Consider the following 15,406-nt stretch of genomic DNA (forward strand, 5'->3'; position numbering starts at 1 on the left):
TTATAAGCTAAGCTTATGAGAACACAAAGGCCTTCAATGATATAATGGACTTTGGGGACTCTAGGAAGGGTGGGATGGGGGTGAGGGATAAAAGACTACAAATTGGGTGCAGTGTACTTTGGGTGACAGGCTCACCAAAATTTCAGACATCACCACTAAAGAACTTCTTCATGTAACCAAAAACGAACTCTTCCTCAAAAACTATTAAAAATTTTTTAAGTTGTTAGGTAACTTTTTTCCCCATTTACAGACAGAAAAAAAAAAAATCAGAGCTTAATAAGTAATAAAACTAGTTAGGAGCTAGAATTCACATTTCCAACTCCTAGTCTACATCCCCACAGCAGCACACACAGGGCCCTGTCCCCACAGCCACATCTGGCCTGAGAGCATCAGCAGAAAAGGCCATGTGCTGTGAAGAAGAAAACGGATGCAGATTCAATGCCTGCTTGAGACTCACTACTACTCTGACTGGCTCAGCACCCTATCAATGTCACCCAGCCCTATGTGGCCCAAAACACTGCCAGGAAGAGCCCAGATATCTCCAAAACCCACTTTACTTGTTCTGACTTGAGAGCCATTGGGGATGTGCCTTCCCTTCAGGACTAAAGGTAGTTTCTGGCTGGCTTTGCCCAAGACATAGGTATAGTTTTCCTTTGCTATGGGCAGTAGGCCATCTCAACCAAATTTCCACCCGTCAGGCTGCCAGAAATCCCCAATTAGGATGAAAACCTTGTCAAGGCAGAACTACACAAAGGGGCCCACCCTCACTTGAATAATATATGCAGGAATATCATCTTAAATTATGAGAAACAATGTTTAATTGTTCAAGGAGAACTAAAGAGATATTTCAGAAATAACAAAAACAAATTTCAGATGGATCTCAGGATACAAAACATTAAAAATCGAAAACAAATACAAATATAGTGAAAAATCTGCAACAACAAAGAACCTTAATATTTTTTAAACTATTATAAAAAAGAAAAACTGTAACACTTCAATAAACAAAAATGGGAAATAATAATAAACAATATATTCACAAAAGTATACCAGGGCCCAATAAACATAAAAACAATAGTTAACGAACTAGTAATCAAGAAATGCAAAAAAAAAAAAAAAAATACCATTTTCATTTACCAAACTGGCAAAAACTACATTATAAAATAAAAATATCAGCCAGGCACAGTAGCTCATGCCTGTGATCCCAGCATTTTGGGAGGCCAAGGCAGATCTCCTGAGGTCAGGAGTTCAAGACCTCAAATTTTTTTAAGCTGTTCGGTAACTTTTTTTGTTGTTGACATGATGAAACACTGTCTCTAATAAAAATACAAAAATTAGCCAGGCATGGTGGCACGTACCTGTAATCCTAGCTACTCAAGAGACTGACACAGGAGAATCATCACTTGAACCTGGGAGATGGAGATTACAGTGAGCTGAGATCAGCCAGTACACTCCAACCTGGGTCACAAGAGTGAAGCTCTGTCTCAAAAAAAAAAAAAAAAAGATGGCTGAATAGGAAGAGCTCCAGTCTGCAATTCCCAGTGAGAGGGCACCAGAAGAGAGGGATCTCTGCATCTCCAACTGAGGTAACAGGTTCATCTCATTGGGAGTGGTTAAACAGTGGGAACAGCTGAAGGTGGGCAGGCCAAAGCAGGGTGGGGCATCACCTCACCCAGGAGGCACAAGGGGCCAGAGAACTCTCTCTCTCAGCCAAGGGAAGCCATTAGGAACTTTTCTGGACACTGGCACTCCAGCTCAGATACTGCGCTTTACCCATGGTCTACACAACCTGCAGACCAGGAGATTCCCTCTAGCACCTACAATGCCAGCACCCCAGGTTTCCAGCACAAAACTGGGCAGCCGTTTAGTCAAGTGGTGCCTGGAACACCAGCAAGACAGAACTGCTCATTCCCCTGTAAAAGGGGGCTGAAGCCAGGTGGCCAAGTGAGCTGGCTCAGCGGGCCCCACCCCCACGAAGACTGGCAAGCTAAGATCCACTGGCTTGAAATTCTCACAGCCAGCACAGCAGTCTGAGCTTAACCCAGGAAGTTGGAGCTTGGTGGGGGGAGGGGCACCCACATTGCTGAGGCTCAGGCAGGTGGTTTCAATATTGCCTGTGTAAACCAAGCTGTGGGGAAGTTTACACAGCAACTGGGTGGAGCCCAGCACAGCAGTTCAGCAAGGCCTCTGCACCAGACTGTCAGGTAGATTCCCTTCTTGCTGGGCAGGCATCTCTGAAAAAAAGACAGCAGCCCATCGGGGACTTACAAAGCCCCCACATTCCTGGGATAGAGCACCCACATTCCTGGGATAGAGCACCTGTGGGTTCTGCTTCAGCAGACTTAAATGTCCCTTCCTGGTAGCCCTGAAGAGGGAAACAGATCTCCCCGCACACTGCATGAGCTCTGTTAAGGGACAGGCTGCCTCCTCAAGTGGCTCCCTGACCCCCCGTATATCCTAACAGGGAGACACGTCATACAGAAGAGCTCTGGCTGACATCTGGCAGGTACCCTTTTGGGACGAAGCTACCAGAGGAAGGAACAGGCAGCAATCTTTGCTGTTCTGCAGCCCCTGTAGGTGATTCCCAGGCAAGCAGGGTCTGGAGTGGACCTCCAGCAAACTCCAGCAGACCTGCAGCAGAGGGGCCTGACAGTTAGAAGGAACACTAACAAACAGAAAGAAATAGCTTCAACATCAATAGAAAGGACATCCACTCAGAAACCCCATCCAAAAGTCACCAACTTCAAAGACCAAAGGTAAACAAATCCACAAAGAAAGGAAAGAACAAGGGCAAAAACGCTGAAATCACCAAAAGCCAGAACACTTCTTCTCCTCCAAGAATCACAGCCCCTCACCAGCAAGGGAACAAAACTGGATGGAGAATGAGTTTGACGAATTGACAGAAGCAGGCTTCAGAAGGTAAGTAATAACAAACCTCTCCAAGCTAAAGGAGCATGTTCTAACCCAATGCATGGAAACTAAGAACCTTGAAAAAAGGTTAGACAAAATGGTAACTAGAACAACCAGCATAGAGAAGAACATAAACGACTTGATGGAGCTCAAAAACATAGCACGACAACTTCGTGAAGCATATACAAGTTTCTATATCCAAATTGATCAAGCAGAAGAAAGGATATCAGAGATTTAAGATCAACTCAATGAAATAAAGCAAGAAGGCAAGATTAGACGAAAAAGAATGAAAAGAAATGAACAAAGCCTCCAAGAAATATGGGATTATGTCAAAGACCAAATCTACATTTGATCAGTGTACCTGAAAGTGACGGTGAGAATGAAACCCAGTTGGAAAACACTCTTCAGGATATTATCTGGGAGAACTTCCCCAACCTAGCAAATCAGGCCAACATTCAAATACAGAAAATACAGAGAACACCACAAATGTAATCCTTGAGAAGAGCAACCCCAAGGCACATAAACATCAGATTCACCAGGGTTGAAATGAAGGAAAAAAATGCTAAGGGCAGCCAGAAAGAAAGGTTGGGTTACCCACAAAGGGAAGCCCATCAGACTCACAGCAGATCTCTCGGCAGAAACTCTACAAGCCAGAAGAGAGTGGAGACCAATATTCAACATCCTAAAAGAAAAGAATTTTCAAACCAGAATTTTATATCTAGCCAAACTAAGCTTCATAAGTGAAGGAGAAATAAAATCCTTTACCAACAAGCAAATACTGAGAGATTTTGTCACCACCAGTCCTGCCATACAAGAGCTCCTGAAGGAAGCACTAAACATGGAAAAGAACAGCCAGTACCAGCCACTGCAAAAACAGACCAAACTGTAAAGACCATCGACACTATGGAGAAACTGCATCAACTAACAGGCAAAACAACCAGCTAGCATCAAAATGGCAGGATCACATTCACACATAACAATATTAACCTTAAATTTAAATTGGCTAAATGCCCCAATCAAAAGACACAGACTGGTAAATTGGATAAAAATCAAGACCCATTGGTGTGCTGTATTCAGGAAACCCATCTCACCTGCAAAGACATATAGGCTCAAAATAAAGGGATGGAGGAAGATTTATCAAGTAAATGGGGGTGGGGGGAAGGAGACATTGCAATCCTAGTCTCTGACAAAACAGACTTTAAACCAACAAAGATCAAAAGAGACAAAGGGCACTACATAATGGTAAAGGGATTCATGCAACAAGAACAGCTAACTATCCTAAATATATATGCACCCAATACAGGAGCACTCAGATATATAAAACAAGTTCTTCATGACCTACAAAGAGACTTAAGACTCCCACACAATAATAGTGGGAGACTTTAATATCCCACTGTCAATACCAGACAGATCAACAAGACAGAAAATTAACAAGGATATCCAGGACTTGAACTCAGATCTGGACCAAGTGGACTTAATAGACATCTACAGAACTATCCACCCCAAACCACAGAATATACATTCTTCTCAGCACCACATTGCACTGATTCTAAAATTGACCACATAATTGGAAGTAAAACACTCCTCAGCAAAAGAACAGAAATCATAACAAACAGTCTCTCAGACCACAGTGCAATCAAATTAGAACTTAGGATTAAGAAACTCACTCAAAACCCCACAACTACATGGAAACTGAACAACCTGCTCCTGAATGACTACTGGATAAATAATGAAATGAAGGCAGAAATAAAGATGTTCTTCAAAACCAATGAGAACGAAGACACAATGTAACAGAATTTCTGGGACACATTTAAAGCAGTGTGTAGAGGGAAATTCATAGCACTAAATGCCCACCAGAGAAGCAAGGAAATATATAAAATTGACACCCTAATGTCACAATTAAAATAACTAGAGGAGCAAGATCAAACAAATTCAAAAGCTAGCAGGAGACAAGAAATAACTAAGATCAGAGCAGAACTGAAGGAGATAGAGACACAAAAAAACCCTTCAAAAAATCACTAAATTCAGGAGCTGGTTTTTTGAAAAGATCAACAAAATAGAACGCTAGCCAGACTAATAAAAAAGAGAGAAGCAGCAAATAGATGCAATAAAAAATAATAAAAGGGATATCACCACTGATCCCAAAGAAATAAAAACTACCATCAGAGATTACTACAAACTCTTCTAAGCAAATGAACCAGTAAATCTAGATGAAATGGATAAATTCCTGGACACTTAAACCATTCCAAGAGTAAACCAGGAAGAAGTTGAATTCCTGAATAGACCAATAACAAGGTCTGAAGTTAAGGCAGCAATTAATAGCCTACCAACCAAAAGAAGTCCAGGACCAGATGGGTTCACATCCAAATTCTACCACAGGTACAAAGAGGGGCTGGTACCATTCCTTCTGAAACTATTCCAAAGAATACAGAAAGAGGGAATCCTCCCTATCTCGTTTTAGGAGACCAACATCATTCTGATACCAAAACCTGGCAGAGACACAACTAAAAAAGAAAATTTCAGGCCAATATCCATGATGAACATTGATGCAAAAATCTTCAATAAAATACTGGCAAACGAAATCCAACAGCACATCAGAAAGCTTATCCATCATGATCAAGTCAGCTTCATCCCAGGGATGCGAGGCTGGTTCAACATCCACAAATCTATAAACGTAATCCATCACATAAACTGGTTTGAACCAAAGACAAAAACCACATGATTATCTCAATAATGCAGAAAAGGCCTTTGACAAAATTCAACAGCACTTTATGCTAAAATCTCTCAATAAACTAGGCTTTGATGCATTGTATTTCAAAATGATAAGGGTTATTTATGACAAACCAACAACCAATATTGTTCTGAATGGGCAAAAACTGGAAGCATTCCCTTTGAAAACTGGCACAAGACAAGGATGCCCTCTCTCACCACTCCCATTCAACATAGCATTGGAAGTTCTGGCTAGGGTCATCAGGCAAGAGAAAGAAACAAAGGTATGAGAATAGGAAGACAGAACGTCAAACTGTCACTGTTTGCATATGACATGATTGTATATTTAGAAAACCCCTTCATCTCAGCCCAGAATCTCCTTAAGTTGATAAGCAACTTCACCAAAGTCTCAGGTTAAAAAACCAACGTGCAACAATTGCAAGCATTCCTATACACCAATACTAGATAAACGGAGAGCCAAATCATGAGTGAACTCCCATTCACAAATGCTACAAAGAGAATAAAATACCTAGGAATACAACTAACAAGGGATGTGAAGAACCTATTCAAGGAGAACTACAAACCACTGCTCAAGGAAATAAGAGAGGACACAAACAATGGAAAAATATTCCATGCCAAAGAATCAATATCATGAAAATGGCCATACTGCCCAAAGTAATTTATAGATTCAGTGGTATCTCCATCAAGCTACCAATTACTTTCTTCATGGAATTGGAAAAAATGACCTTAAAGTTCATGTGGAACCAAAATAATTGCCCACCTAGCCAAGAAAATCCTAAGCAAAGAAACAAAGCTGGAGACATCACGCTGCCTTGATTACAAGACTACTGTAATCAAAAAAGCATGGTACTGGTACCAAAACAGAGATATAGACCAATGGAACAGAACAGGGGCCTCAGAAAGAATGCCACACAATTACAACCAATTGATCTTTGACAAACCTGACAAAAACAAGCAATGGGGAAAAGATTCCCTATTTAATAAATGGTGTTTGGAAAACTGGCTAGCCATATGCAGAAAGCTGAAACTGGATCCCTTCCTTACACCTTTTACAAAAATTAACTCTATATGGATTAAAGATTTAAACATGAGACCTAACACCATAAAAACTCTATAAGAAAACCCAGGCAGTGCCATTCAGGACATAGGTATGGGCAAGGACTTCATGACTAAACCACCAAAAGCAATGGCAACAAAAGCCAAAATAGACAAATGGGATCTAATTAAACTTAAAGCTTCTGCACAGCAAAAGAAACTATCAATAGAGTGAACCAGCAACCAACAGAATGGGAAAAAATTTTTGCAATCTACCCATCTGACAAAGGGCTAATATCCAGAATCTACAGAGAACTTAAACAAATTTACAAGAATAAAACAAACCCATCAAAAAGTGGGCAAAGGATATGAAGAGACACTTTTCAAAAGAAGACATTTAGGCAGCCAACAAACATGAAAAAAAGCTCATCAACACTGGTCATTAGAGAAATTCAAATCAAAACCACATTTAAATACCACCTCACTCCACTTAGAATGGCGATCATTAAAAAATCAGGAGACAACAGATGCTGGAGAGGATGTGGAGAAATAGGAACGTTTTTACACTGTTGGTGGGAGTATAAATTAATTCAACCAGTGGAAGACAGTGTGGTGATTCCTCAAGGATTTAGAAATAGAAGTATCATTTGACCCAGAAATCCCATTACTGAGTATATACCCAAAGGATTATCAATCATTGTATTATAAAGACACATGCACATGTATGTTTATTGCAGCACTGTTCGCAATAGCAAAGACTTGGAACCAACCGAAATGCCCATGAATGATAGACTGGATAAAGAAAATGTGGCACATATACACCATGGAATACTATGTATCCATAAAAAAGGATGAGTTCATGTCCTTTGCAGGGACATGGATGAAACTGGAAACCATTCTCAGCATACTGATAGAACAGAAAACCAAACATCGCATGTTCTCACTCATAAGTGGGTGTTGAACAATGAGAACACATGGACACAGGGAGGGGAACATCACACACCGGGGCCTGGGGGTGGGGGCCAGAGAAGGAATAGCAGGGGGTGGGTGTATTGGGGAGGGATAGCATTAGGAGAAATTCCTCATGTAGATGACGGGGCAAAGGATGCAGTAAACAACCACCATGGCATGTGTATACCTATGTAACAAACCTGCAAGAACTGAACGTGTACCCCACAACTTAAAGTATAATGACTTTTTTTAAATAAAAAATAAAAATTTAAAAAAATTAAAAAGTCAGGAAACAGGCATGGTGGCTCACACCTGTAATCCCAGCACTTTCGGAGGCCAAGATGGGTGGATCATGAGATCAGGAGTTTGAGACCAGCCTGACCAACATGGTAAAACCCAGTCTCTACTAAAAAATAGCCAGACACGGTGGCACATGCCTGTAATCCCATCTACTCAGGAGGCTGAGGTAAGAGAATCACTTGAATCTGGAGGCAGAGGATGCAGTGAGCCAACACTGCGCCACTGCACTCCAGTCTGGGTGACTGGTGACTAGAGTGAGATTCCGTCTCAAAAAAAAAAAAAAGGAAATAGGAACGCTTTTACGGTGTTGGTGGGAGTGTCAATTAGATCAACCATTGTGGAAGACAGTGTAGCTACTCTTCAAGAATCTAGAACCAGAAATACTATTTGACCCAGGAATCCCATTACTGGGTATATACCCAAAGGATTATAAATCATTCTACTATAAAGACACATGCACACATATGTGTATTACAGCACTATTCACAGTAACAAAGACTTGGAACCAACCCAAATGCCCATGAATGATAGACTGGATAAAGAAAATGTGGCACATATACACCATGGAATACTATGCATCCATAAAAAAGAATGAGTTCATGTCCTTTGCAGGAACATGGATGAAGCTGGAAGCCATCATCCTCAGCAAGCTGACACAGAAACAGAAAACCAAATACCACATGTTCTCTCTCATAAGTGGGTACTGAACAATGAGAACACATGGACACAGGGAGGGGGACATCACATACCACAGCCTGTCAGGGGAGTGGTGGGGGAGGGGAGTGAGAGCATTAGAACAAATACCTAATGCAGGCAGTGCTTAAAACCTAGATGATGGGTTGACAGGTGCAGCATACCACCATGGCACATGTATACTGACTAACAAACCTGCACTTCTGCTCATGTATCCCAGAACTTAATTTTTTTTAAAGTGCTACATTAAGAATAACAGAAGTCTATTAAATATTTTTTAAGATGGTGTCTTGCTGCTGCCCAGGCTGGACAGCAGTATTATAATCACAGCTCAATGTGGCCTCGAACTCCTGAGCTCATGCTATTAGGGAAACAGGAGCCCAGGAGAGCTACAGTGACCCCATTTTAAAGTCAACTCCAACTTGAGAATAGCAAGGCACATTCCTTGCCAGTCACAATCCATGGTGCTAAGATGGTTACAGCTAAGGAACCAGCATGGTAATTCCTGCAAGAACAAATTCCTGCAACATAAAGTCCAGATGTCTCAGTACACATAACAATATATGCTTTCAAGATAAGTATAGTCATGCTTTGATGTACTTATGCACTAAAATGTCAAGGATAGTTTTCTTTAAATCAAGAGAATAATAAATTGTGTCATGCTGTCAGCTCACTTGCATGTAGGCACAGCTCAGTTTAGTCTTTACGTAGATAGTATTAAAAACCTCATAAAAAAGATAGTGTGTTCCTCTATTTGCTTTCTGAGGATTCCCTACTCTGTAACTGAATAGCTTTCAATAATCTATCTCCTCTCACTGGAAAAAAAAACATCAATGCACACACATAGAAACATTTCCTCATACACTGCTGGTAAGAGAATAAACTGACATAAACTATCTGGCAATCAAAAATTCTATTTTTATTCTACAATAATTCTAAATTTATAACAAGTAAATCATTTTACCTTTCCCAAAATGTATTTCTTCAAGGTTGTCCATCATAACATTGATTATAATATGAAATGTAGGCAGATGTTTTAAAAAATGACATTGAAAAATAAGTTTACTTTGTGTCTCAGAAGAGAAAGCAAGCTCAACCTAATCCAACTAAAAGAAAAGGGGGTTAAAATGTAATTTAAAAGTCTGCACATGTCAGGGCTCAGTGGTTCACACCTGTAATCCCAACGCTTTGGGAGGTCAAGGCAGGCAGATCACCTGAGGTCAGGAGTTTGAGACCAGCCTGATCAACATGGAGAAACCCCTTCTCTACTAAAAATAAAAAACAATTAGCTGGGCGTGGTGGCGCATGCCTGTAATCCCAGCTACTTGGGAGGCTGAGGCAGGAGAATCACTTGAACTAAGGATGCGGAGGTTACGCTGAGCTGAGATCGCGCCATGGCATTTCCACCTGGGCAGCAAGAGTGAAACTCCACCTTAAAAAAAAAAAAAAAGAAAGAAAGAAAGAAAGAAAAATGTGCACATGATTGGCAACAGCAGCTTCACTGACACCGTCAAGACCAACCCCTGGTCTCCCCCACCCTCAGCTCCTCCTGTCTAGGTGCTGCTCACTGTCGCTTCCTATATGGTGGAAAAACGACGGCCAGCAGAACCCGTCCATGGGCTCCTGTGTTCCAGGGCACTGGGGAAGAAAGCATTTCTTTCCATTGATCCCTAAACATTTCTTATGAGTTTGGGCCAGTGTGAGACACTTTCCATCTTTGAATTAATCATGTGATCAGAAAGATGAAATGTTGCCATGAGTCGGGCCTGGGACATAAACCTCTCCACTGAGTCCTGGCCAGCAGAGGGAGAAGTGTGGTAGCCCAGAGGAAATTCCGGTGCTTTTGCCAAAAGAGGAGGTGGATGCTGAGATAACAAAAATAACAAATGTCTATGCTTGTTTAAATATATAGTAATGTTTAGATGTACAAAAATATTAAGAAAGATAAACAGAAACTTTAATGAAATAAATATCTACAAATTTAAAACTTTTATTTTTCAACAGATCATTGGTGCTGGAGCCTAAGAGCAGGGTTTAAACAACTGGACACCACATTATTTCTGAGCTGGGACCAACAGAAGCCAATATGGGTTGGTTGCTGAAGAGGGATTTGAGGAATCAGGAGTGGCTCCCAGACTTCTGGCCTGAGCAACAAGAGACCCACTTACTGAGCTGGGGAAGAACAGGTTTGGCAGGGGAGAAACAAAGATTCTGTTTTGGATACTTTATGTCAAATGCTGAAACAGTTATAGCTTCCTCCAGGCATTGCACCGACATTTCTTTCAAGTAACTGTGGAAGAACATACGTTTCTAATCCACAGTGTGTCCATTTTAAAGGGTAACACTCAGAAAGCCATCTTGTTTCTCTCACTTTTAAATTATTACAGAGCACCCAGCATTGCCCTTTTGCACCAATTACATAAAATAATAGTCATGAGCTGAACAATGAGGAGTCTAAATACCCCATGGCACGATGGTGACAGAGGTACTCTCTCCCTCAGATGTCCACATGCTAATCCCCAGAACCTCTGCACACATTAGGCTACACAGCCAAGGGAATTGAGGTTACTAATCAGATGGGCTTCAGAAGAGAGATTATCCTGGATTCTCTGGGCATATTCAATGTAAATACTTTCCTTAACTAAGCTAGAGAGAGAAAAGTTGGGGTGATGATGCACCAACCTGCCGTGGTCACCAGCTCTCAAGACAGAAAAAGGGGCCAGGAGTTGAGGCCTGTGGTGGCCTCTAGAAGCTGGAAAAGGCACGAAAAGGAGTTTTCCCCCAAAGCCTCTGGAAGGAGCCAGCCCCAACACTGACTTTAGCAAAGTGAGACCCATTTTGGATTTGTGATCTCCAGAACTGTAAGACAATCCATTTATACTGTTTTAAACAAATCTGCAGTAATTTGTCACACTATTAACAAACAAATACAAGTGCCTACAAAATGAAAACTGTAGAAATGGAATGACCATAGCCTGCACACATCTACATAGTGATCTGTTTCCTATCGGGAGTGAGCCCTGAAGCAAGACTAGAACAAGCAATCGACAGCAAGAGTCGAGGGTGACCGAAGGGTTGAGATGGTGCTAGATCTTGGGAAGAATGGTGCAGTGAAGCTCTTGAGGAAGAAGTTAAGGTATGGGCAGTTCTAGGGCAAGAGATCACATACACACACATGCATGGACACACACAAAATCTCACACACACCTGTACACGAATATGCACACAGGGAATCCCACATATGCACTCAAACGTGCACACACATATGCATGCACACATATAAAAAGCTGTCCAATCCAAATGGGTTTGGTGAAAGGTGTGGGGTAAGAGAGCCCAGGGTCTTAGGCGAAAGACAATCCAAAGACCTGGAGACAACTGCCATGCCTGAAGCACAGGACCCCTTCATGTCTTAAAAACAAAAGCAGAAACAGCAAAAAAACAATCTCCTGACACCCAGCGTCTGATATCACTGGAATTATTTCCAAAATGTGCTTGAATTTCCTGATGTGTGCATAATAAAGAAATAACACCCATGACTCACTAGTGTGAAGAGTTTACCGAAACAGGAGTGTGAAGCCAAGGAGGGAAGAAAGCCTTGTCAGGACACATAAGCCACCTTCAGGAAGAAGCACCAGCCTGCGCTCAGAATCTCTGGGTCTGGCCCCGGTGTGCACAAGCTGACATCCTATCTCCCCAGCTGCCCACACCTCTGTTCCTCAGTGTTCTCGGCTTCAATGCCTACCTCTCCTGCTGCATGGCAGGATGGTGCAAACGGGAGTGAGGGAGTGTCTGGTACAGGTATAAACATCGTCAGTGATACACTGACACACACATACACACAACACACACACGTGTCTGTGTCCAGGATATGAGTCCAGGGCAGCTAACTGAACCCCACCTGCCCCCTGCCACTGAACAGAGGCCAGATGGCTCCTAAAATCATTTGGGTGAAAAGTTATTTTTCTATTTGTTAAAATATTCATTTTTCTATTTCTGTGGTCTGGCAGTTTTCACCAAGCTCTTTCTGCTTCCTCCCTGGAGCCACTAAGAACATGGCAGGACCACATTTGCATCCTCTCTGGAGTCGAGGGCAGCTGTGCACCAAGCTCTGGTCTGGAAAGCGCACCATGCAGACATAGGCACGGTCCTGTCACAGCCCGTACACAACCCTTCATGCTGGAGGCAAAGGGCTCCGAAAGCTGAGAAGAGGGGCCACGGTAGAGGCACCCAGTGGCTACACTGCTCCCACTAAAAGGTGACCAGGACACCAGACTGGACTGTTGTGTAAGCAAGAGAGAAACATTTATTGCATGAAGTTCGGGTCACTTCTGTCGGCCTATCTCAGCTGATGCAGGTACCTTAAAGTAGGAGCCTTTGGTGAAAAGTAGGATGTTGCTTAGTGACCAATGGGGCACAGAAATTCAGGAGGGGAAAATCTCTAGACTCATATTATGCAGTGACAAACAGGTTGAACTGCAATAAGCTGTAATAATGTTTCCTCTACTAATGTGGAAAACTGACCACATGCTTACTCATCCTGTAGCCCTACAGGAAATTACTGCAAAGAGTTAAGTGTTGGCAGCAAACACATGGAAATGGACTAGAGAACTGGCTAATATGCAAGCGGAATGGACAGGAACAGAAAATGCAGAGAGCATGGGGCCACAGTGCTGGGAAACCCGAGTGCCCTGAGAGGCCACAGGGAGGGACGAAGGACCATCAGGTCTTGGCCTTTCAGCAAAGATCTGACCTAGGATGGCTGCCTTCCCACTCAAGCCTTAGTTTCACACAGCCTCAGGGTATCAGCCACCCAGGAGACCAAAAGAAAAGAGGCTTGAACAGTAGACACAGGAAAAACAACAGTGACATCACCCACACACAGAACTAACAAGATACACACAGACCAGAGGCTGTTATGCTTCTGAGGACATGAGGCAGAAGTAATATCAAGCAAAGAACAAAATAAAGGCAACACGAGCTCAGGGCTGACTGCCTGGTCCCCACCGCCATGGCTTCACAAGGGGACTATGGCAGCCCTCCAAGACAGCATCCTCACAGCCACATCAGATAAGATCATAGTGGAAAAAGACCAAGGGTAGAATCAAGGGCTTCAGAAAACACGCCGGGAACAGTGGCTCACACCAGCAATCCCAGCATTTTGTGAGGTCAAGGCAGAAGGGTAACTTGAGCCCAGGAATTCAAGACCAGCCTGGGCAACAGTGAGACCCTGTCTCTACAAAAAAAAAAAAAGAAAACTAGCCAGGCGTGGTGGTGCATGCCTGTAGCCCCAGCAGCTGGGGAGGCTGAGGTGGAAGAATGGTTTGAGCCAGGGACATTGAAGCTGTAGTGAGCTGTGACTGTGCCACTGTACTTCAACCTGGACAACAAGTGAGATCTTGTCTAAAAGGAAAGAAAGAAAAAGAACAATGGACAAAGGAATTCCTCCTAGACAGCTGAATCAGGGTCTAGCTGGGAAACTCCTCCCACGTCCACCCCAGCATCATTTCAAAACTGCTGTAGACTGGTGTCTGCCATGTGTCTCCTTTTCTGAAAGGGGAATGGTTACAAAAACCATGGTTACATTTAACCACTGCATTTTGGTGGGGAGAGCAACTACTTTGTCTTCTTAGTCCATAGATCTCTGGACCATGAGGAACCACAGCCAGGCCTGACATAGAGAAGAACTGTGTAATCCTGGGAAATGCTCTGTGTTGCACTGGGCACCTTGACAAAGAGTCCCCCTTGGGGGATCAAGAGTGAAGCAGATATCTGGAAGAGAGACTAAGGCGAGTGCTGCTCCTTTTTCACTAAGCCACTTCCCTTTCCTTCTAGACACAGAACTAAATTGCATTCCTTAGCTTCCGTTGCAATTAGGTGCAGTCATGTGGCTGAGTGACAGACCCATAAATCCCTCCTGCACTGACTCTCTTCTTTCCCCACCCCTGGCTAAATGCAGAGAATTCAGAAGGCCGAGGGAAGAAAACCACAAGATGGAAGAGGTCTCGGCTGCAGCTGGCAGAGAACTGCCCAAAGGAATGGTCTGACTAGGAAGAGCTGCAAAGGAACCTGTGAGCAAGAAACATGCAACTGTTCTATTAGGGTGAATTGCTACAGCACTTAGCCTACATGCACTAATATAAATTGTTTAACTTTTTTTAATTACAAAAGCAATACAATGCAAAACATTTAAACAATGAAGAAATAATAAAGTTTCTTATCCCTACCTCCTCTTCCTGCTGTGCCAACCCTAGGGGATAACAATTGTTATAGGATATCCCCAGGGAAATCCATGAATGCACGTGCACACAACAAGTCTGGGAGGATAAACTAATTTTTTTTAGTGAGATTCTAATGCCTCTAAGACTAGGTAAGCACTTCAAGAAAAAGCTGTGGCAACTGACTGCTAGAGACCACTGCCTTAAAAGATAAGTTGGTAAACACAAGACAGTAATCCCAGACCAACTGGAAGCTGTAGAGATAATACCCCCTCTACTGGTACAGAGCAGTGTGTGTAAACTATAGAAAATTTAGAAATACAAAAAAAAAGATGAATTTTCTTTTACTTGAGAAGTACCACTGATAAAAGCCTGTGTTATTTCCTCTGGGGTTTTTTTCTATGTATATATGAATATTTTTAGAAAATTACTCCCTTAGACCGGGCGCGGTGGCTCAAGCCTGTAATCCCAGCACTTTGGGAGGCCGAGGCCGGTGGATCACGAGGTCAAGAGATCGAGACCATCCTGGTCAACACGGTGAAACCCCGTCTCTACTAAAACTACAAAAAATTAGC

The sequence above is a fragment of the Sapajus apella genome, unplaced genomic scaffold, assembly GCF_009761245.1.
Source record: "Sapajus apella isolate SASKATOON/1434 unplaced genomic scaffold, GSC_monkey_1.0 scaffold165, whole genome shotgun sequence".
Classification (NCBI taxonomy): domain Eukaryota; kingdom Metazoa; phylum Chordata; class Mammalia; order Primates; family Cebidae; genus Sapajus; species Sapajus apella.